The sequence below is a fragment of the Ambystoma mexicanum genome, chromosome 9 (assembly GCF_040938575.1).
Source record: "Ambystoma mexicanum isolate Mex_15411 chromosome 9, UKY_AmexF1_1, whole genome shotgun sequence".
NCBI classification, from domain to species: Eukaryota; Metazoa; Chordata; class Amphibia; order Caudata; family Ambystomatidae; genus Ambystoma; species Ambystoma mexicanum.
In genome coordinates this window covers 335,515,205-335,540,220 of record NC_090931.1, presented here as the reverse complement: position 1 = coordinate 335,540,220, position 25,016 = coordinate 335,515,205, and positions in this window count along the sequence as shown.

The following is a 25,016-nucleotide window of genomic DNA, read 5'->3' as shown; positions in this document are numbered from 1 at the left end:
AAGACCACCTGCCACCTTGCAAATCTGTGAGATTTAAAGCGAGCAACACACCAAAGCACCCTTTGAAATATTTGTTGATACCCACAACTTAATACACTAAAGAGGAACGTTTGCTTTGCTGTCCATAGTTGAATGTCCTTAAAATCATACATTCCACCACGCTGGAAGTTTGTGACGAATTTCCAAACCTAACTGAGTTTATTGCATAACTTCTTCTATTGTGTGTCTTAAAGCGCTGAAAGTAAAGTGGGTAAATAGATTTTTCAGGCTTGCATTATTTTACATTTTGCATCTTACAGTTTTTCATTCAGGATGTGGAAAATAGAGGTATAATGATATTAGTTTGGCTCAACATTTTGCTATACGGATTTACATATTGTCATGATGTTTTACTGTGCAATTTGTGTATTTTGCAAGTAAACGCTATGACAGTATTATTGTAGGCTCTGACACCCACAAGTTAAATATGTGTTCTAAGTCAAATGTGGAAGGAATGTGGCCAAGTGCCTAAATTGCAGCAAATAATGTAATCTCACCCTGACTTCAACTGCAAAAATTGTAGTACTTTTAAATGATTAGGTGTACACCTTTAAATTAGGACATATTCAATAAGTGTAGGACAAATTGGTGCACCCTGGTGCTCCTCTGCTAGTGGCTCCCAATGCTGTCACCTAGAATTGCATTATCGTTGCAATGGCCCTCCCTTAGTCTCCAAACACTTGATTTGACAGGCAGACTTGCCTTACTGTTTCCACCACCTGATATCCTAGTGCTACCAGTATATTAAAGGTGGCGGAGGAATGGCAAGTTCCCATTCATGTGGAGTCCAATAGGACCACATGGGAATGGGAACCCTGAAGCACCAGCACCGTTAGTAACAGTGCTGGTGCTTCAGTGAAAACTCTGCTGGTAGGGGCCAGAACTACTGACAGGTAAGGCCTACCAGTAGTTCAAAGCCCCTACCAGCAGACTCGAAGTGAGCCGGTCTGGAAAAGGTGCCGTAAGGTTGTTTCCTTTATTTCCGGACTGGCTTAACGTTTCCAGCCTTGTTGCTAATATTTGAGTAAATATCTTTGCGTCTAGGTTAATGAGGGCTATGAGCCGGTACGAACCACATTGCGTTCTATCCTTATTGGGCTTGGGGAATATAACCACTTTTGCCTCCTCCATGGTCTGTGTAATGTGTCCTGTGGCTCCAAAGGAGTTAAAAAGTGAAGCCAACACTGGGGTCCATATAGCTCTAAACGTTTAATAGAACGTTGCCTGGTAGCCATCTGTGCCCAGGTATTTGTTCATTGGCAGGGACTGAATGGCCACCCGCACCTCTTCTGGGGTAATTTCCCCTTCCAAGCCTTCCCTTACCCTTGATCAATTGTGCGTAGCTGGCAGAGCTTACGGTAGGTCTCCTGGGATTCCTCACTGTGGGAGTCCGTGGAGAATAGTGCAGAATAAAAATGTGTGAAAGTCTGCATTATGTCCTCCGAGCAGGAGCTAACGGTGCCCGGTCCTGTTTGTATCTGGAGGATTGCCCCCCCTGCTTTCTTCTTCCTCACCTGTCGCGTCAGCATGAGGTCAGCTTTAGTCACCTCAATATAGTACTGCTGCCTCATATATAGCAATGATTTTTCGGCCTGCTCAGTCTGTAGTAAATCCAGTTGTCCCTTGATATGTCTATATTCCCTTCTGATGGCCACCCCTCTATTTATAAGTCTCCATTCAAGTCATCACCCCCTTCAATTGTGTTTCTAACTCACCTTGGAATGCCGCAAGTTGCTTCTCTCGCTGGGCTTTCCTTGCAATAAACTCCCTCCTCATAGTTGCCTTGAAGGCATCCCATACTGTCTGTTCCTATATTCCCAGGGTTTTATTTGTAACAAAGAACTCCTTAATTTGATCCTGTATTTCATCCCGAATCAACAGGTCTTTGAGCAATTGAGATGGGAATTTCCAACTTCATAGCCCGGATCCACACTTTTCTTGCTGTATATATATTATTAGCGGGCCATGGTCCAAAATATTTATGGGTCCCATCCCCATTCCCTCTACTTGCCCCAGTATCGTGCTAGACACCGAAATATAATTGATCCTTGAAAACCCCTGGCCCACTTCTTTGGGTTCTCTGGGTTTGTGCCTAAACATCTGTGTGTAATAGCTTGGGGGTGCGTTATCCTTCTCTTCTCATGACGGTCTTCAGAGCTATGCGCATTTTTTCTGCCTAATTCCGCACCAAACTTGTGGGCCGCCTTAGGGCATGGGCTGTCCTCCCTTCGCACAGTCGAGGCCTGCCAATTCCGCCCCGGACCAGGGCCCTCGCACCTTCTCTGCTTGAGTTAATATGTTGTGGGGCACCGTGTGGACCCGCTTGCTCCTCTTTCGTCTGGCCCTGGGTGTGAGGCAACAGCCCCCTCTCCAGTTCCTCTGGGCCTCAATAGAGGTGCTGCTCCCTTTCGGCCCCATGGCTACTTCCTGAGAGTGTTTCCGTTGTATGGTGGGAGAGACGGGGCACGAGCTACTAGTGAGTCTCCCCTGTCAACTTCCCCCCACACCCACACTCACTGGGGTGTCTGGGGTTATCAGCCCCTTTGGTCTGCAAGTGTCTGGGTGGCTGGGGCGCCCCTCATTGTGGGGGTGCTACCAGCATGTAGGGAGCTTTTCCGCCCTGTGCGCATGCCTATAGGGCTGCTCCACAACCACAACCAGCCATATGGACCTCAGCATCGGCTCTGTTCTGCGCTGGAGTTAGTGGCACCTGGCCTCGTCTCCCCTGGGTGTGCTTCCAGTCTGAGTCCGCTCACAGTTCGTCGAGTCTCTGCTGCTGGGAGGCCAAGAAGTCCCAGTCCAGGCCCTGCGCCAGCCATGGTGCAGGAAGGTCGATCTGAGGGCTGTGCCACAGTACTTGTGTGTTTCCCCTCCTTCAGGGAGGGGGGGTCAGGTGGGCACACTGGCCACTCCGCTCCTGTTAGCGACTCCGATGATTGCGCTCGGCCGCTCAGCCTCTGTAGGTTCATGGGGCCCCACTCCATTGCATCAGTGCTCCAAAGTCCTTCCATCTGGGGTTCCCTGTGGCTATGTGGTTGCCGATCCCGCTGCCCAGTCTACTTCGCATATATTCATCGCCCTAGGGGGCTGCTTAACTTGATCTCCTTAGTTGTTTTGCGGCACTGGGTGGGAGTTCTGTCTTTGCTGTGTTCACGTCCCGGAGGCTCTCTTGGAATCGTGGCTGGTCCAACTGATCTTTCCACACACAATTAGCCTCCAGCCCGACCCCCAGGTAGTTATAGCTTGTTTCCTGCTCTATGGCCCCACCTCTTAAAATGGTTACAAATCGTGGCACTCTCTTGGCCCGATTTCTTCTAAGCGCCATTGACTGTTTTTCTTAATGTTTACAGTGAGTCCACTTTTCTCACAAAAATTCTCAAAGGCTGCCAATTGCCTTCTTAAGTTCTTCAGGGTCAGTTAAAGATGGACTGCATCGTCCATGAATAAAAGGATTGGGATGTGCTCATCTGCCAATGATGGGGCATCAGTATGCTCAGCCACAAGCAGATACAATGACCTTGTTGATGAAAAGGCAAAACAACCTTGGGGCAAGGACACAACCCTGCCTTACTCCGAAGTACATTTTTATTCTTGGGGTGGTATGGCCATCAGGCGCATACCTAATTACAGCCCTGTTATTATTATAGAGTGATTGATAATATCCCAGGAGGCATGCCGAATTTAATCAGTGCGTTCCACTAGCCTCTTCTAGGTACACTATCAAAAGCAGTCTTTAAGTCTACAAAGATTGCATGGACAGAAATGTCACATATTTCTCCAAGATCAAATGTAGCCTTAGAACTTGTGGTCTCCTGTGCTTCTATTATGCTGGAAGCCAGTGTGGCGGTGGTGCAAAGCCCCTCCTTCTGACTCCATGCATTCAGATGGCCCAGCACCGCCTTAGCAAATACCTTGCCCCCTGCCTCAAGGAGGGAGATGGAATGATAGTTAAGTGGACAGCCCCTGTCTTCCTTCTTATGAATGGGGACAATTATTGCTTGGGTCCATGAATAGGGCACTGTATTTGCTTCCAACAGGGCATTAATAGTTTGAACAAGTAGGGGAGCCATGTGACTACCTCCTGGCGATACCAGTCAATGGGTACCATATTTAGTCCCGGGGCTTTCCCCAGTTTCTGCGACATGAGAACCTCCTCAATATTGGCTACAGTCAGCACCAATGGTTCATTCACCCCCTCCCTGGGCCTATCAGGAATAACCCTTGTTTTCTTGTTATTATGGACCTGGTTTTCCGCTTGTAGAGATTTAAAAAAAGGAACAGCCAGACCGCCTCTGAGATGTTATTCTGGGCTGAGTTTCTGTCAATAGTCCTCCCGACCCTAAGACATTGCAAATAAAACCTTGAGTCTCCTACCAGAGTGGCCTGGAGGAGGTTATCCCATAATTGAAAAAAATGCTCTGTCCTCTTGGTTTTAAGTAGTTTGCGGTATGAGGCCTTTGCCCCAACCTAAGGCCCTTGGCATGCTCAATCAGTGCCTTTTTGGCAGCTCGACATTCCTCATCATGCCATAGGGTACTCTGTGCTGCCCTACTGCCTACAGTAGTCAAAGGCCTAGACAGCCAGAAACCCATGATAGTAACAATTACCCCATGTACCTGTACCAATTGTTCTACATTATTAGCCTCACTTTGACAAAGGATCTCAAATGGGGGCAGAATACTGGCATATACTCCTAGTAATTTAGACTCTGCACCTATTGAGCGCCACTTAATGGTGTACCTGGCTCTAGCCTTTTTCCCTATAGGTACAGTGTTTCCTCTGCTGTGCCCCCCCTCTTAGACCAAAGAATAATCCTGCTATATGGGCTATAATAGGTTAATGGTCACTTTCTGGCCTTTTCGGGACATTAAACTCCTGCAGATATTCTCAGGATTCGACTTTCACCAGGATGTAGTCTATCAGGCTACACCTGGCGAGTGTTCCAAATGTTACAGCAGTTGGGTGATCACATGGGAATCTTCCATTACATGCCCTGAGGCCAAGTACCAGAAACACACTTGCTGCCACCTCGGCGAGTCTATGAATCCTTTTCTGGCAACCCGCCACCAGTTCCCCCACACCCCATAACGCATCCTCCTCTTCAGAAAGCCTCTGCATGCTTTCAAGAGGTTCAAATTGGAGATTTAAATCTCCACAAATGACAATTTTTATCGGGCCAGCTTGACTAGCCCTCCACATTATAAATCTTTCCTCCAGTAATGGGAACACTGAGTTGCTTACAGTGCTATCGTAATGATTATACAAATTAATAAGTAAAAGCTTCGACCCATCCAGACAGCGTAAATTTATTTCCATGAAATTCCTGGAAGGGTTTGAGTGCATGCCCATTGATGTGAATAACTTCGTCTTGACCCAAAGGTTGAAGCCACCACTTGGACGCCCTTCCGAACCCTTAGTTGCTGGCACATGGAAAGATGCAATACTCTGCAAGTCATGGGCCACCACGGAACAAGTTTCTTTCAGGGCAATTATGTCGTAAGAACACACCAGTTCTAACCAAAGCGGGTCTACCAGATGTTTCTGGAGACCGGCTATGTTCCGCGACATCAATTGCAACATTTCATTTTGGGCAGACAAGGGTAATGAAGGTGCAATTGCAACATTAGGATCATGGGCGACCAGATAAGAAGTTGTTATGGGTCCTGTGGCAAGCAGGAGAAGCCCACACTTTAGCTCTAGTGGAATTACTGGTGGGCCACATTGCCTGAGGCATGAAACCCCTACGTCAATGTTTATATGAAACGGAAGTCGGGTGTTCTAAGGGAGAGAGAAAGCCATTTAAGCGCCCACTATCCCACATTGCAGACCACTGTCATTGCCTATTCATATGATGGGAATCAGGGGCCAACCTTCTACTCTATCTAGTGCCATGTGCAGTAAACGGCACACCTTCTACCAAGAAAGGCAAACTCGGCCTTACTGAGGAGTAGTCAGTGGCAGCCTTGTGATATAAAGGAACAGGCACAGGGCCCCTAGCAGGGCCCCCAACATTAACATCAACATATTTCTCAGGTAGTTGCTTCTGACTGGCTGTCAGCCGAAATCCCATATTTTGCAATGCATTAGAGTACAAATGTAGCAAGGTGGTTATCGCTGATGATGCAAACTCGATTAGGACCTAGTTCCTAGCATCAGACCAATTGGGGAGTTCGACATGTAAAATATCAGCGCTAGTAAAAGACTAGAGGCCTGCAAAATGTTTCCACAAAGTTAACAGAAAAGATCTATTTAGAAACGGGCTCTCGGCTTTGGTATACATTTCCTCGATTTTTACTATCTTCCCTAGGCCTGGCACATTACCAAAATCATTAAATGGAGGTTTCCAAGATGCAGGTAAAGAGTTCAATTTGGCACACGCATTTGGTGGCGTCGGTGTATCCCTTTGTCGCAATGGGCGAGTTACCATAGCAGTGTATTCTGGAAGAACATTCAGCTGGGTGGCCAAATTTGACCCCAACTCCTCGTTATTAGTGGCTGTTTGGGATGGCAGTGGCACATCTGATGGTGTGATCATGGTAGAGGAAGGGCTCAGAACAATATAGCACAAGGGACCAGTGGATGGAGGATGACAATAAGCCCTTATTCACCGATTTCTTTCATAACAAAATGCATATTTATTTTATTTCGACAATTATTTTTAAAAACGACAAAGTAATAATCACACAATTCATTCTATGATTCACTAAATTCACAAAATCAATAAAATCACAGCAAATTCACAAAAATTCTCAAAAAAGTCTGCTCACTTTCTTTTCCCATCATTCATTCACATTCGTACACCCCTTACAGCTGTATATCTCCATTTTGTACCAATTGACAGTATATCATCTTTCACTTATCACAGTTGTTCATTGACACAGTATTTTAGTTCCCTCTATTTAGTTTAGATAACACAGTCTGTATGTTAATATTCCAACAGTTTTTACAGTGAACACATGTTTCGGTTGTCAGAACAGAACATCACCAATAGTGTCCTTCTGTTGATGCAACCTTCTTCAGGACGAGAAACAAAATAACAATTAAGTCTTGCTTCACATACACTGGGGTGAGCCACACCATCTCCACCTATAATTCATGGGGGAGATCCAGGTGTACAGGACAAATCCTAACTCCACTCAAAGAGTTAAACCAATTTCTTTAGGTCTACATTTGAGTCACAACCGCAGCCTTGTGAGTGTTCCCAATTCACCTCATCGATTATGTTCTATTTGTTGCCGCACAGGTCTATCTTTTAATGTAGTGTTGGTTCTTTTCAATAGTACTGGTCCAACAATGTTTATCTTCTTTAGATACGGCTCAGTCTCAGTCTATATGGACTTGGCACACCAGATGTGCTTGCAACACTTCTCATAGTTTATCGCACGTCTTCACTCGATCACGGGCGTATTGAATCAAAGCAACATACTGCTGTAAGGGGAGTATGAATGTGAATGAATGATGGGAAGAGAATGTGAGCAAAAACTTAGTGCGAAAACTACAGCATTGCAGTACAGGTAGGAGGGGGTGGCATATGAGGATGGACCACTCTTTTATGAGTGTGTTTGCGTTATTTATCCACCCATTGACTTGCCATGGCCATGCTAATCCCTATGGCCAATCCCACCCACTAACTTCCCCTCCCAAAACACATCCTCCTGGGCCCTCTTTAAGCACTCTCCATAAAGCATTAACATCAACCATTAGCCGTCCAAGGTTATTTCTAAGCAGACTGCTGAGGGTTAATGTCCTAATTACAGTTGCAAATGACTACTTGTGTAATAAACATCCTCAATCAAGTTTGCCTTCATCCGCTAGATCTAGATCTGTTCCATGCACTGAACTCTTTAAAAGCAAGCAACAACAAAGCCAACAGTTTTGGGTTGAGGTATTAGATAGGCATTTGACAGTTAATGCCATCACATGCCTAGGTAATCACTCAGTGTTTCAGCCGTTGCCATCTTATCGCCAGGCAATACCACCATCAGAGGTATTTCTCCATTCCTCACTTTCCTCCAGAAGCTCACTGTCTCCAGAGCTCTGGTCCTCTCTAGGCTGGACTACAGCTCATCCAGAACAGGACTGCAAGACTTGTCCTTGACCTCAAGCCCAGGGACTGTATCTCTCCAGCACTGAAATCTCTTCACCGGTTCCCAGTGTTGGCAATGATCAAGTTCAAGACCCTTTGCGTTGTCCAAAAGGCTTTCTGGGGCCTGGGACCACACTACCAACTCTCTCTTCCTAAATACTTGCCTTCTTGAGCTCTCCACTCCTCCACCTCCAACCCTCTGAGGGTCAATAGCTTTTCCAAGCAACGAGTTGGGGGCAGATTTCTTTCTTCGGCTGGGGCCTCCCTCTGGAACAGCCGCCCTGCCTCTCTGAAACTTGAGCAGAACCATTTCTGGTTCTGGGAGCAACTCAAGACCTTTCTCCTTGCGAATGCCTTCTCTCTTCCTCTCCCTTGCTGATCAGCTGCCTGATCCATGCACTGGTCACCTGGTCACCGTCTGAATTGGGCCCAGGTCCCTGAAGGTCAGCTGCAATCTGTGACTGCCTCTTGCCCCCCCTGCACGTGTGGTCTGTATCTGTAACCCTACAGTGCCCTCTCTTGCACTTATTCTCCATCCATTGGTTGCACTTATTGGTACCCGCACTTGCCACCTGTATGTTGCACTCTTGTTTTTCTCCTTGTCCCGCACTTCTCCACCCTCGCCGCACCCTCTGCACTTCTTCCCTACCCCTTTCCCTGCTCTTGCACGATCTGAATAACATAAGGCCTAGTAAGATTGTTGTTTTGTCCCCCCCTTTGTTTCACCGTCCTTGTCTTGCCGCGCCTAGAAACACGTGTACAGGCGTGTTATAAATGCCATATCATATCACACATCAAATAACATATCATATCAAATAACACATCATTATCATTATCATCATATCATTACATCAGTGCCTATCCCATACTTACACAAAAGCCCAAACTGTTGGCTTTGCCAATGCTTGTTTATTATTGCAGGCACTGTCTAGTCTAGCCATAAAGCAACAAGAGACACTGTAGATGGCAAACCAAAGGTCAAACCCCATCTGGCAGAGTCCTGCCTTCCCCCCTCTCCCACCATCCCACTCCCTCTTTTTCAGGTGCCGCCAGAGCATTAGTTCTTTTTCCACCTCCAACGTCCACCAGACTGACAACAAATGCGTCGCAGCTGAGTTTTCGGCTATCCATTGTCAGGACTTTTCTTTACACAACCTCTGGCTACCCCGTGGATCAATGAAAATCAATTATACTTCCTCCAAAGGCTGTCCTTAAAGCTTTGATGTGTCTATAGCCAACACCATAACCTTTACTTGTATGCGCAAACAGAGAGACACGCATTCTTACATGCTCAGCAATCTAAGCGTGCAGCTCGGATTTTGAGCCTTAACTAACAGCAGTAGTGAGTGGTACGGACCCTTGGGCGTGCCTTTTTTTACCATGTGACATTTGCCACACTTTTTTGGTGCGGCCAGCTTTATTTTCAGCCCCGCATTCTATGCCTTGCATTTATTTTTATCGTAAGTTCGTAACCACTTAATTTTATCTCGCTGAACCTTACCAGCACCGATAGCACAGTGGCGCCGCCAGTGGGGGGCCCGGGGTGCCCGTGCCCCCCTTTGAAACCTCGTGCCCCCCCTTTTCCCTCCTACCTAAGGGGAGCAGTGACCATGTTGTGTTCTCTGTTCGTGGTGTTATTTGTGACACTCACTAAGGCAAATGTCTGCATATCACACGGCAAATACTCTCCTTTTGTCTCAAAGCGAGCAGTGATCGCCCCTCCCTTCAGAATGTAACACACAAAACTGCTAATGATGGGCCATTAGTCACTAATAGTTTTGTGCCTCCATTATGATGGGAGGGGAGGTGCAGTGGGGTGTGGGTAGTTGGCGTGCACAAAAGCTTCACTGCAGGAGTGTTTGTGACGTCACACATTAGCTTTCATAGGCGCCCCCACCCCCAATTCTTTCTGTGGTCCCCCTTACTTTTGTCCTTGGGCCCCGCTGTGTCCCCCCCTAAGTTTGATTCCTGCAGACGCCACTGCCGATAGGTCCCCGGCCCCCACCTCCTCCCCTGACTGGCTGGGCAAATGCGCTGCACCGAAATGTTCCAGGCGAAGTAGCTGCACCTAACGAGGGCGTAACCTGCCATGAGAGTTCTGAATCAAGCAGTTTAGCAAACCTGCTCAGACATGCGACTGTCAATTGGAGATTCGTCATGAGGTGCTCCCCACGTCTTGGGAACTGAGTGGCGGGGAGCGGCAGGGGGTACCCCACTGAACCTGTTTACCACAGCAGTAGGTATCACAGCTGTAAGGTACTTGAAACTGGCATTGTGCTAGAAGGGTCAGAAAACAGCTCTTCACTGTCCACCTTTCCTCTGTAACTCAGGATGACAGTTTTATGGAGTGACTGTTGTCTTATCTTGATGTGATTTGGAATATAACTTGATGCCATGTTTGTTAGTGGACAATGTGATGCCTGTCTTTACCTGCTAGTGATCCATATGGGGTGTGGCCATAATCATTACTTGCCTACTGCAGTACTAACCGTACCTCTGCTGGGCATGTAGGGACTTCCCAGTCAGGTTTCTGGCCATTTGAGACTCGAATGATCTACTTACGGGTCATAGGCAACATCAATTTCACTGGCTGTGTGGGAATATTTTAAGCTTTACACTGTCTATATACACATACAAAAGACATGTAGCAAAATACTAGCTGGGAAAAATACTAGCTGGAATTTATTTTTTCTGTATTTTTATTTTTGTAACTAGTTTATTCAATTTGCCATCTTACAAACATACAGAAGAATACATTCCAGTGAAAAGCTCCTATCTATAAGACTTACAATACATTTAGAACAAGCAATAATTCTTCCCCTCCTCTTATTAAATACTATCAAAAACCCAGAAGTTAAATGAAGGAGAGAGAACAAGAGAGAGAGAAAAAAAAACACAAGATACCCCCAACCACCCCTGCCCCCTAGACCACCATCAAAAGGAAACGACCTAATACCTTCTCAAGTACACATTTCAAGCTATGAATAATAGTGTCATTTCAAATATTATAAATGAAAAATGTACTTATCTTAACATTCGTCATATCTTCTCTTTCTTTGCCAGATGAATCCAGTTCCAATCTCAGGAAACCACCCCAGGTCTTCTCAAACATCTCCCACTTCTTTTGTAACGACATTACAATCCTACTACTAGCTGGGATTTCATTTTTAGAGAAAGAAATGACATAAAAACATTCCAGATATGGGTGTAAATAAATGACAGTTCAGACAATATAAGGCTAACATGCTGCTTTTACATGCCATGTGGCCTTGCAGAATTTCATAAGAAAGACATGAGACTGAAATCCACAGTAAAAAGGGGGGCATCAGTGGACTACCGTTTCTGTGCTAGGATCCCAAGCCTTGGGACCAGGGCCGGCCTTAAGGCCAGCAGCGCCCTGGGTGAACTGGCACCCCCCCCCCCTCGCACACCGCGCCCCCCTGGCTAACAGGGGGCGGGGCGGGAGGGGGCGGGGCCAGGATGGGCACCTTTTTTTTTTTTACCTCCTCGCTCCGGCGAGGAGGTTAAATAGGTGCCGTTAGCACCCCATTGTCATTGAATGAGCCTGCCATCGCAGGTTCATTCAATGACAATGTGGCGCCTGCCACACCTTCTGCCACCACGCGAGCTTGGGGGAGCGCTTGAAAGACTCCCCGGAGCTGGCGTGGTGGGTGGCTAATGGTGCCTTTTCTTATGAAAAGTGTCCACGGCGGAGGGGCGCATTTAAATGCACCCACCGCCACGGGCACCTTTTACAGTAAAAGGCCGCCTGCTGCGCCTTGTCCCACAACGCCAGCTCAGGGGAGCCCTTGAAAGACTCCCCCGAGCTGGCCTGGCAGGGGCAAAAGGCACCCTGTGGGGTGTGGGCCCAGGGCGGTCGCCCGGCTCGCCCCCCCCTAAGGCCGGCTCTGCTTGGGGCCCTGGGAGAGATTCTTGGATTGCCTGAAAACCCAGGACAGCTTATCCAGAATCCTTTAAACAGGGGTCTGAAGGATGTCCAGGGGGGAAGGGACTACAGCAACTGCATTTGCTAGGAAACATAAGCAGATATTGCTTTTTGGGGGGGGGGTGCCTGGCAACAATATTTGCACTCAAGGGGGGGCTCGGCAACAATAATTGTACTCATGGGGGGGCTCAGCATAGATAGGCTTGAATACCACCGGCTTATCCTATGGTGGAATAGCTGGGTCGCCCTGATGTCACTCTTAAGTGAGGTTGGGCTGGACGTTTGCCTCGTGCCTGCTCGCCTGGCACACTTTCTTGTCCTGCCAATTTTCTTTTGGCCGTCCACTGGTGTTGCACATGTACACCCCCACTTTATGCAGGGACCCACCCTTCTGGGAATCATCTGCCTGTACCACCCCTTCCCAGATCCCGCTTCATGGTGGCAACAGAGTGAACGCTGAGTGTGTGTCCAAAACCTAAATAAGAGCTGTCGGGAGCCGTGTTGAGGATCTTCCAATACTTCTGGAGGAAGAATCTGGCTGACCTGAAGAATTACCATGTCCACTACAGAGAGAAACTGAAAGTGTGTGAGTTAGTGAGTATCTAATGTGTGTGTATGTGTGTACATGTGTACATGTGTACATGTGTGCATGTGTGTCTGAGAGTGTGTGTATGTGTGTGTTTGTGTGTGCATGCGTGTGCTTAGGCATGTGTGTATGTGTTTGCGCATGCATACATGAATGTGTGTGTGTGCATGTGTGTGTAATTTTACTGTTTCTTACTTTAGGCTGCTTGGTGCAGGGGAATATGCAAAAGATATACAGAGGAACAAATCAATGTGATTAATCCACGAGCTTTATTAGTAATTGATGCTGTCAAAGCTTCCCTTTCGTCAATGACCTATTGATCTATCTTTGCTTCTGCCCAATGACATTTTATGCTAAGTCGTTCAATACTGCACCATAGTAAAAGGGCATCCTAGTGGGTAGAATTTCGCTCATATCAATGCTGCCTGTTATTCAGAGCTATGCCCTGCTTTCCGTCATCAGAAAGTGTGGCACAAGGCACATACACCACTCTTGACCCAAAAAGTTCTCTCCTCCTTGCATATTAATCAGGAGATTGCTATTTCTGAGTTATACTATCTCCTCTTCAGAAGAGCAGCTTCATAACCTCGATGTTTGGAAGGCACTTCAATTCTACCTTGCCTTAAAACCTTCATTCAGAGACTTCTTCCATCTCTTTGTTGCTTGGATCCTCGCGTCTTCAACTTTGGCCCCGAATCCGCGACTCCCACATGGGTATTAACCTACAAGGAAGGCATTTGTGACTGCGTCCAGGCAAAAATGGAAAATCATGCAGAAAGAGCCAATGGAGTTTCAGTGTCTTTTTCTGGGCCTATCACTGTAAGTGTTGTCTGTAGGGCAGGTTCCTCGAATAACCCTCAGGTTTTCTTCAGGCATTAGACATCCCAGTGCCCGATATTGTTCCAAGTGTGACACCATCACAGTGTATAATCATTAGTGTACTAAGGTACACTCCAGAAAAATACCCCATATGTCGATGAGCAGGTTTAAACTAGACAAATTGCTCCTTAAAAGGTTCCAATAATCCTATATTATTAGTGAAAGACTTTAAAGATATGTTCCAGTCATCTTGTCTATCAGTGGGCTTAGCCATTCAGCTCTGTCACATATATGTTTCAATTTGCAGCCTTTGACGCCTTCTGGAACCCAGACTTAATTGATGTAGCAAAGGAAACTGAATCAGAGACAGGACATAGGAAGGCATATGACCAGGTAATTCTTGTGGGGATCACCCGGGCTAGTAGCTGCTACCTGTGGCTCCCTCTTTGCTATTCTTGTTTCCGTTGTTGTGATTCTGAACTACAGGTCCCAGTGCTAGGGACATAAAGCAAACTCAATTCTCTGAGAGCTGTGTTGTTCTCGTCCATCCTACAGCAGTAAACAGAAGGCTCTGTCAATGAGTGGTCACATGGGTTGGACAGGGATTAGTCATACTACTCGCCCCCCCAATCCGCAATCCTCCAACAGATTCCTATTTGATACCTGGATGGAAGCAGAGGTGGCAGGGATAACAGGATGAGACTGTTCCTCTTAACCCGGGGAAAGGGTCCTTTAAGACGAGTTAACAGTATCTGAGATGGATGGGGATGCAGATCTTACTCATACATCAATAATCAGACCGACTCAGGAAGTTTGGCAAAAGTCAAAGCTGTTTTAATAACAAGTCTTTAAAACAGGGAGTAAAACGGACATCAATGGACGCCGAACAGAATTATCTCAACACATTTCATAAAAAACAATGCTTTTATGCTAAATATTCATCATACGTGATGTCACACTACGTGGCAAACTAAGAAAACCTATGGGAGATTGTGGTTGGTCAACAGGGAACATCTAAATATACTTTCTATGGGATACAGGGACGTGATTGGGTCTCTAAGATCAGGTGGACGATTAAGCCCATCCTAAGTGCAAGTCATCTTCCCTGCCAGTCTAATACACAACATGCTATTGGCTTCTCAAACTGTAGGGCTCCTTAATATGTGGCCCTCTATAATTGGTTGGCACGCTTGTACCCTTAGGGAATCTTCTCAATTGCCCTCCTTTTATACACTGGTTATCATTCTGCATATTCATAAACCCACCTTGGTTATTTTGAAAGCTACCCTAATTATTCTGGAAACCACCTCTTCCTTTTAACCCTGTGCCTCTGCCTCTTGGCATGAACCCATTCCCTCCTTGATCTGATTGGCGTTGATTACTCACATGGGACATACCCATTGTTTGCTGCGTTCCCAGCCCTTCTCCGCTTGTCAGTACCGCTCCTTCTATGGTGTACTTTGATAATTTCTTCTGGACTAACTTAGCTTCCTCAAGTTTCCTAGCATACTCTTTCTTCTTATGTTTCACTTGCAGCAATCGGCAATGATGTGCGATAGTCAACTGTATCTCCGCCAATGGCTTCGCTTCCATTCCCACTAGCTTCTTGGGCTGTCTCTGTACCTATTCTGGCAACCCCTGACACAAAATGTGGTAAAATACTGGCAATGATTTCCCCCAAGGCTCTCAAGTTTCCAAAGTTCACCGTTCCTGAGAATTCTGAATGTAAGCAAGCGGATCCACTTCATCTTTCATCTTAAGTGCCATAATTAAACCCATATCTGATGTATCAGGATACTGTACCCTAAGAACTTTCCATACAGCCGCCCTGCAATTATTAAATGGCGCTCTGTCATGCGCTGTGTTTTGTGCTATAACACTCGAATAACCTGCTCTCGTCCAAATATCATCAGCTCTTTCCCCAAGAATGGCTGCTAGGAGACCCTTAATGTCCCCTATGGCTAACGTATTTCCTCCTGTCATCTTTTATAGCTCATAAATCAATTTTCCTGTACCCGCCATTAAATTAGGGAGTTTGCATCTTAAATTATCCTTGCCCATTTGGGGCCAATGGCTGTACTGCGGTCCGGCCCCTCCTTTCTCCAATAAGGGGAATTGCATGAACACAAATCCGCAATCCGCTCCCATTGTCTGCCTACTCATAGTGGGGACAATCATTCCTGATTGCCTTCTACCTGGCAATGACCTCAACCTGCTCATACATGGTGGTGATGCCCCCCTCTCACTATACGATCGTCCTTTAGGTTGCTCTGGGTACTCCATGTGGTCTGGCGTCCTATTTTTAGGTTGCTTTAAATCTGACCATCTTACTTCCTTATCCAACTGCTGACATCCCTCAAGACCGCATGCACTTTCTCCCTCTTCCTCACGGAAGGTTTCTCTGTCTTTGTCTGACATATCTAGTCCCCAACTAGTATGACTTTCATCTTTCTCATCTCTGTTTAAAGTCAGCCTGTCTAAAGACAAGGCTCTATGCTTGAAACTAAACAGGCTTCCTTCCTTGCCTCGTTACTGGACAACTGTGGATCGATCTTCATTTCCCTTACCTCTCGATTCACTTTTTGTCCTCATCTCCTGATAAGCTTTATCGATCCTATCTCCAATGCTTCCTACATCAAAATTCTCATCTAGGTTTACCCTAGATGGTCCTGGTATTGCTTCTTGCGATGGGAGAAACTCCACTATGTCACCCCATGATATTACTGGACTCAGTTCCATCAGCTCTTTCTCAATGCGATCAATGTCACATGCCCTCTATCTCCTTTTTCGTTCCATTTCCTTGTCTAATTCCCTTTGCTTCTTCGCTTCCCATCTAACTCTGTCCTTCTCCTGTCTTTTTTCTTCCCTTCTTTCATTTGCTCTATGCACTTCTTTGTCGCTTCGTCTTTGCTTTCTTTTGTCTCATAATTTCTGTTCTTCTTCCTCTTCTCTCTTCTTTTCTAGCCTGTCTCGTTCTTCGATTGCTCTCTGTCTGTTGTCATACTTTCTCTGTTATTCTGCCCTCTCTTTCTTTCTCTGTTGCTCCTCCTGATACATTTGCTCTCACTTTTGTCTACTCTTCCTTTTATGCTCATCCTCTTTCAATCGCTTCTCTCATTCTCTGTCTTCTCTATTTTGTTTGTCTTGATCTTCCCCTTGCCTTACTTCCTCAATGCTCTTCCCATCGAATTTGAGCAATATCTGTTCACCCATCAATTTGTTTGGTACGAGCGTAATCTCACCAGCTTTATCCCTTTCTCCTTTTCATCTCTTGTTCTATATCTACGGATACATTTGGTTGTTCGCTTTTCTCCTCTTTATCCTGTAGGACCATAAAGGTCTCCTCCTTTCCTTTAGCCCTTTCTCTTTCTGGACTCTTGTCACAGCTATAAGCAGGGGGTTCATGCATTGAATTACTATATCCTATTGCCGCTTTCAATTCCCTTAATAGATACAATCCTTCATCTTTTGCACTATCGCCATTTACTTCAGGCGCGGTAGGGGGAGCACAAGGCTCAACACCTTCCTCCATGCACTGATTAAGCATCCAATCCTCAGGAGGTGGATCTTCTCATTCCTCCTAGTACATTTTCCACAGCTCTAAGCTGGCTTACCTTTTTTCCAATTTCTTCCCTGTGTACGCAGCGTGCAAGTATGTGGTCATGTGCTGAAAAACGACTTTTGATAGCGATCCCCCCTTCTGGGCATGGCATGAACATTTTATCTGCGGTACCCTCAACCCATTCCACACTATACTGTTTAAGCTTGGGTGCCTGTTTGGCAGTTGCTTGCACAAATGCATCAATGGAGTAACATACCCCATTTTGACAAGTCTCAATTGACTGTCGATACTTACCGTTGCTTTACACAAAATACGTTTCAGAAAAACAATAAATATGAGCGCACACCAATAGTCGCTGCTCAAAGCCTCTAGTTCACAATTTTACTCAAATCTACATACTTCGGTCGGCGCCTACAATGGCTAAAACAAGTAGATGATAGCTTTTATGGTCTCTACTTAACACAACCTATCCTTGTTGCTCTTTGACATTTCACTTTTTCTTAATACATAAAATACATAAAATACACAAACAGACAAACTAGTCGACTTCCAACATATACTTCCTTAGCGCTCTTTGCTGCTAGTACTTGCCTCTAACTACTCCGATAAGAGTTTGAATCGTATCCCCTCACAGATCTTATCTGTGCGCATCCTAGTTTACCCACTTGGGTTTTGAGACGACTCCTTCTAGACACACCGTGAGCGTAGGACACCTCTGCTTATCTAGACACTTATCTAGACGCTCCCCATCATTGACGCTCCTCGTCATACATTGACTCAATCAACCCCCGTTACACTTTACTATTGTCACAATCCTCTGTCCCCACTTCATTTGCCATTCTCTTCAATCCACTCACCATTCGCTTTTCGGCTCTTGACACTCGGGATCGTCTCCTCCTCCAACCGGACACTTTCACCTTTGGTCCGCTCAGCGCATGTGGAAACCAGGAGGGATTTTGTAAAAGAGGGGCCTGCCTCTCCTGTATCTTCTTTACTTGAACGTTTTATATATTGGCCACTCTCCATAGGAAACCCTGCATTCTTCCAGCTAGATGGCGGAAGACGCCCAGTGTTCCACAATCTCTAAGAGCTTACTGGTCGATGGGCCTCGATAACCATCCTCTCTCTGCTACCAAGTGAACCTGGGGAATGGGTCCTTTAAGACGAGGTAACAGTATCTGAGATGAATGGGGATGCAGATCTTATTCATACATCAATAATCAGACCGACTCAGGAAGTTTGGCAAAAGTCAAAGCTATTTTAATAACAAGTCTTTAAAAGAGGGAGTACAATGAACATCAATGGACGCCGCACAGAATTATCTGAACACATTTAATAAAAAACAATGCTTTTATACTAAATATTTGTCATACATGACGTCCCACTATGTGGCAAACTAAGAAAACCTATGGGAGATTGTGGTTGGTCAACGGGGAACATCTACATACGCTTTCTATGGGATACATGGACGTGATTGGGTCTCTAAGAACCGGTTGGACAATTAAGCCCATCCCAAGTCATCTTCCGTGTCAGTCTAATACACAACATACTATTGGCTTCTCAAACTATGGGGCTCCTTAATACATGGCCCTCTATAATTGTTTGGCACGCTTGTAGAGTTCTGGAATATTCCACTTGCTAGCAGCATGCAAGCTGGTACCCCAGGTGCTGGGGGGGTCGGCCTGGTCATGTCTCCACACCCAATTAGCCCAATATCCATCATCACCCCTGCAGTCTATGATTCAATTAACTCCTTTGAACTTGGTTTTGCAGAGGCTCACTATGCCTGAGAATAAAAGGGAGTATGGCATGGCCTTATCTTCTGGTCTCGGTGTAGCTTGCCCAAAGTCTCTTTTCATCTGACCATGTGACTGGAGACCACTTTTATTTTAGCTCTTCATACTTTTAAATACTATTAAAGGAAGAAATCTTGGTATCCTCAGTGACTTTCGTTGCAGCTCAAACGAGCTCAGCTTGATTCTCACGTTATTGTATCTTCTTGAGTACATGGCAAGGCTCTCTGCGGCCCCAACTCTTGACACTAGGCCAGGCAAGCCTTTCTCGAATCTTCATTCGCTGCCAGCTATCTTTATTCTGCTGTGCCACACTTCCAGCCCTTTCGTTCACATGGTCCAAGTTTGCTAAAGTGTGTTGTGGAACATCCAGATTCTATACATTCCTATAGGTATACTTTGGCGCATCACCGCAATCTATTCACTACGTAGCCAGCCTTATGATTACTTTGTCTACTTGCGTTACTGCGTCTGTACAATTGTAAAATGGTTTTGCATTTTCTTCAGTGCTTCTTAACATGCGGTATCTTCATTTCGCTGCCGAAATGTTGCTTACTTCACTACTTCATCATCAGCTTCTATAAGGTCTATATTCTTACTTCATTTGCATCTCTTCTGGGTGCCTCCCCTCTACTTCATATGACATCACCTGTCTTCTCTTCCATTCGTTTTAAAATTTCTTCCGGAATTTCCTTCAGAAGATCGTCATTTCTCCTCGGATACATATAGGGTTTTCTCACTGGATACCTTGTTTCAAGTACTTTTTGCAGTCACTGGTATTGCACATGTCGCAATTTCTGGTTGCCAACATATAGGCAGAATAGGGGCGGAATTTCCGGTAGAGGTACTTGGCTCCTCCGCTACACCTCTCTCACAGATAATACATTGGTAAAGTCATATGGGGGTCCTTTTACCCATATTCCTAGTTTCTTTAAGTGGTCTTTCTTCCCCTGTAATATGTTTTGCGTCTCTGTTGGAGTACGGTCCAATATTCTTTGTAATTGTTTCTTTCTTCCTGAGTTGCCTGAGCAGTATAGGAAGGAAGATTTTTTTTTTGTTAAAGTCCTTTCTGTTAAAATATATTTCCTTTGAATGTGGGAACAAAGTGGGGAAACTCACACAGACTGGTATGGCTTCAAGGAAGAGCATATATTGGACCTCATTATAAGTTTGCCGGTCCGGGAACTATGGTAACGGTAAGCATGCCTATGGGGCTCAAATGGGAATGGGGAAGAATATTTTCTGGTGCCCAGGAATGGGCAAATACTGGTACCAGCAAGGCCGTAATGACCCAGTAATTGCCCATTCCTGGGCGCTGGAAAAAAAATAATGCTGGCTGCATCCGTGCCTGTATTACAGGCACAGCTACCACCAGCCTTGTAATGAAAGCCTCTTATGCCTGGTGTAGTGGGAAGATGTAGTGGGAAGATGAATGGTAGATCCTTATATGTCCAGGCACTGTTATAATATGCCAAAAGCAGTGGCACTCACTGTTATACTGTTACATTATCACAGCAAATGCATCATATGTCTGGCATAGTCATTTCATGCAATAGACACACCCTTGCAGCTCCACTTTTCTATCCCTCACAGCCCTCCCACTCAGCCACTCAGTTGTCTTTTCGAGCACTGCTCATTGTGGGTGGAGGCAGTATGGTCAACAGGAGCTTTGACTGTGCTAGGATGAGGCCTGTTCTGCCATGGTGTAATCATAATAGAAAGAGCAGGTATTCTTTCCTTTAACTCGTGAGGATTTTGCTTACATCTCACGAGGATAGCTCAGGGGCAACGCCTCATCTTGCAAGCAGGGATGTCATTTAGGGGACGCACCTGAGACCCCTGCAGTCTCCCTTGCTACCCCTGTGGTCTCCCTTGCTACCCCTAACAATAACTATTATTTTTTCCTTTTTGTTTTTTACATTTCAGACTCCTGGTCTGTGGCCAGCAGCATGTGGCTCTTTGTTTCTGGAATGTCTGGATTTCTGATAGCTTTAGCTGGTAAGAGAGCTCAGTGGGTTGAGTGCACACAGCTGCAGTATGTGTGTGATCTGCAGGTTGTAGGTTCGGCTCCCTGCAAGGTCAACTCAGCCTTTCATCCCGGTGAGGTTTTTAAATGAGTACCAATACAGGTTGGGTGATATTGTATGTATATTTGTTCTATATGAAGCGTTTAAGCATAAGTGCTATATGGTAACACATCATTATCGTTTGGCTTTGAACGTCTGCTTGCATTCACAGTAATTTGGTAATATGGGCCTATACGCGCTGATGTTAACGATACTTATGGTGATCCATTCTTGTATGAAATGTATCTCACTTTACAGTGATAGCGTAACCATATTTTTCGTAGTGTACTTAGAAAGAATGCTATGTGATACCACTTCCTGTTTTGTCAAGGGGTGAAAGGTCGTGTTCCATCACTTCCTGTGATGCCACTTTAGGGTGGGGTCAAATGACATCACTTCCTGTGATATCAGAGGTCAAGGGTCATGTGATGTCACTTCCGCTTCCCCTGGCATTTTGGTAGAATGACATCCCTGCTTGCAAGCAGGACGACACTGAGCAGCACAGGCTCGATCCCCAGGTCTGCGCTCTTCCCAGCCATTTGTTCCCTCTCAGTATACTCCTTCCCTTACACGAGTGCGAAGTAGGCTGATGAGGTGCTAGAAGTGAAACAAAAGGTAAAAATATGCTAAAGGTTTACCTGTTAACTATATTGCTGAATAAAAGTTTTTAATAAAAAAAGGTTCTGACCCTTTTTTTAATTTTGGCTGCCACCTACAAACTAAAACGATTGCATTGCAGTTGCATTGCAGTGCAGCTAGAAGGGAGATGATACGTGAGGAGGAATACCCAGATTTTAGATGTTATTTGGTTATTTACCCGCCCATTGACAGCTCATATGGCCATTCCCAATCCCTCCTCCCCCCTCAACACCAAAAAACACATTGGGCCTCATTACGACCCAGGTGGAATGGGTTTAACGGAGCCGGTAAAGGTGCTGGTGCCGTTAAACCCATTCCGCCCTATTACGAGGTTCACTTGCAGGATCTGCTCTGGACGTCTGGTCAGACCAGACGTCCTTTGCGGGTCCTGCAACGGGACCAGGGAGCTAACAACGGGCCCGTTGATAACGGGCCCGTTGTTAGCTTCCTCCCCATTCCCATTGAGCCCTATGGGGGTCCAAATGGGAATGGGGATGGGTAAACTGAATGAGGAATTACTGGATCCTCCAAGGTTGGAATGGCCTGGTAATTCCTCATTCAAGGAATCCGGATCCGAACCCGAGTTTGGAGGCAGCCGTGCCGCAAATAGCGGCATGGCTACCTCCAAACTCGTAATGAGGCCCATTGTCCTGGAATCTGTTTCAGCTAGCTCTCTCCAGCAGTAACATCAAACGTTGACCTGCCAGGGTTATTTCTAATCAGTCTACTGCGAGTTAATGGCTTAACTGCAGTTGTCAATGTGCAACTGGTAAAATTTAAATAACTATCAAGTAGGCCTTTGGCCCACTTGTTTTTTAGCTGTTGCTTGCAGTTAAGTCCTCATTAAAAGAAGCACTGACAAAGCGAACAGTTTGGGATTGTGTGTAGGTATCAGGTAAGCATTTGTCAGGCACTGCTATCATATGCCCAGGTACTCACACCATTTTAAAGGTTTTGCCATCTTCTGATCAGGTAGTTTGCCTTTATAGCAGGGCCTACAAATGCCTATCGCAAGACTAAACAAAAAAAAAACTGTTGCTTTGCCAATGCTTGTTTACCCTCGTGTATCTTCTCAGCAGAGTTCGATTGGATTGGAGGGAAGCGACAAGAGAAAAGAGACAGGAACAATGGAAAGTAAACATGTCTTGAACCGCCCTGGTTGCTTTCTTTGCCATCATTGCTGATGTGAACTCTGACCCACGGGTCAAAAGGACAGCATCAAAAGTACCATTTGGTACCCCTGGTGGCCCCAAATTGGCATGTTTCTGTGCAGATGGTGGCCAGTACAGCAGCCTCTGAAGTCTCGCGCTCATCTTAAAGTGCATGTCCAACAAAACACAGAATAAATTAAGGCTGCCTCTGGTTGTCAGTTCTCCATGACAAAGACACTGAGTACTTTGAATTTCGCAGGACGTGAATCAGGTGCTTACAGGAGATAATCAGTCTTTCTGCACTATTGATTGCCTCCAACTTACATCTGATCCCACCAGACCCTCGACGACGGTGTGCTTCTCTACACAGCAGACGATGTCGTGGCCCACACCCACAATGGAAGGAGGCCTTTATTGCCGAATGAGACAATTAAAGTCTATGATCAATGTGTTTCTAGTTAAGAGGTGAATGTGAAATTGAGGGTCCATATGTTATATATTTGAAAAAAACGATAGCATAAATAATCGGTCCCTTTTCCTCAAATGCATCAAAAGATGCGTAATCTGCAAGCTCTCCGAATAAACCTTTATGTGAAAGGCCAGAACGTTAGATTATTGCCTTTGCTGTAGAGTGTTATTATGCTTATTTAATAATCATATAGATTGTTGTATTCACTTATAAATCAAACTGCATATATCAAAAGTAAAAAAATCCATAAACAAATTGATGTGTTTTATCAATATTTAATTTGCAATTGTCCTTCGTTGTTGTTCATAGCCTTTAAATTAAAGTCATCACCTAACAGATATCTTAATTCTCATATCCGTGGTTTAATAATTTCATATCCTTAGCCTCTTATTGCCATATCCTTATTGTCTATGCCTATTACTGCCCTTGCAACTCATGAAGTTATGGGCGCACAAAACCGGACTTGTTAAACATATTGAGTGTTCCTTGTTCGGGATTACTAATGAGTACTTGAATTCCGATCCTATGCATAATAATCTTTTTATATTTTAATAATTGAGCCAAATGCCCTCATGTTTGTGTGGTGGGACCAGTGTTTCTCACTGATCTCCATTGTTTCAGACTACTGCGTGTAAACACAGTGTTTGCCGGTAACCTTTTTCATGATGTCATTTTGCATTAATGTCTAATGTCCAAGCGCCTTGAAGCATCCATCTGGTGGCTGGCAGCACTCCTCCAAACACCCACATCCACCCCTCTAAAAGTACAAGGTAACTACAGCCCAGCGGTATGCCATGTTTTGGTGCAGTGTTTTTTCGGCCACAGACGTTTTTGCAAGGTGCCTTCTGCGCATGTCCCTTTTTAGGTGCACACTATTGGCCGCGCCCAGCTGGGCACTGGGACCTGCGTGTCAGTGCAGGGAGCTGTCCTGTAAGTGAACGCTCCATGCACACATAGGTTGCTGTGTCCCGCAAACATAGCATTGCTGTGATGGTTTTCCACATGACCAGGCTCCCAATGACACCCTGGCACTGTGGAAGGCTTAAAGGCGTAACCACTGCGGTGACAAAGACAGTGCTCAGAATGCTTAAACATCTCGCACAAATGGTGAAGCCTAGGTGCTGCGAGATCACTGCAATAGTGGTTTGGTGCAGTATAATAGCATAAAGAGGGAAACAGCAAGGGCACTTTTTCTCATTTTTTTCAAGGAGCTGCAAACATGGCCAGTTCACATTTCTGACATACAGCCTCTCTCAAATGTTTTCATTAAAAGGGTTCTCATGTGTTCAAGCTGTGCAGATCAACATTTCTCTTGCCTGCAAGTCCGTTTTGGGGTGCATTCACTTCTGTTACACGCCCATTCTCTCCACTTTGGCTTATTGGCTGGTTGGCTGGCCGACTGGCTGAGGAGAACTTCAGAATGCTGTGATGGCGTTATCATTGTTGGCTGGCAGCCCATAATATTCCTTTCCTGCCCCTCAGTCCTGTGAGGCGGTATTAGTGCGGAATAAAGGGTTAGCAACAGTTAAGGCACAGTAGCATAACTCAACAGAAGGGTGAAGGGCTGTCAACAGAAACAGAAATACCGCCATCTCTGCCTTCTCCCTCTAATGACCCTATTTGTCCCACACCGGGCTCCGCATTTCACACAGTCCAATGAACTCAGACAGCATAGGGCCCAGGCTATATTTCCTCTCTAAATATGGTTATTTATTACTATTAATACAAATGTTTGTTTTTTTACTCCGTTCAACAGCGCAACACTATATTATTATCCAATATACTACTGCATTAATTTGACGTATCTGACAAATGTGCAGGTAATTTGCATGGGACAGCGTGCTATTTATTTGTTTATGT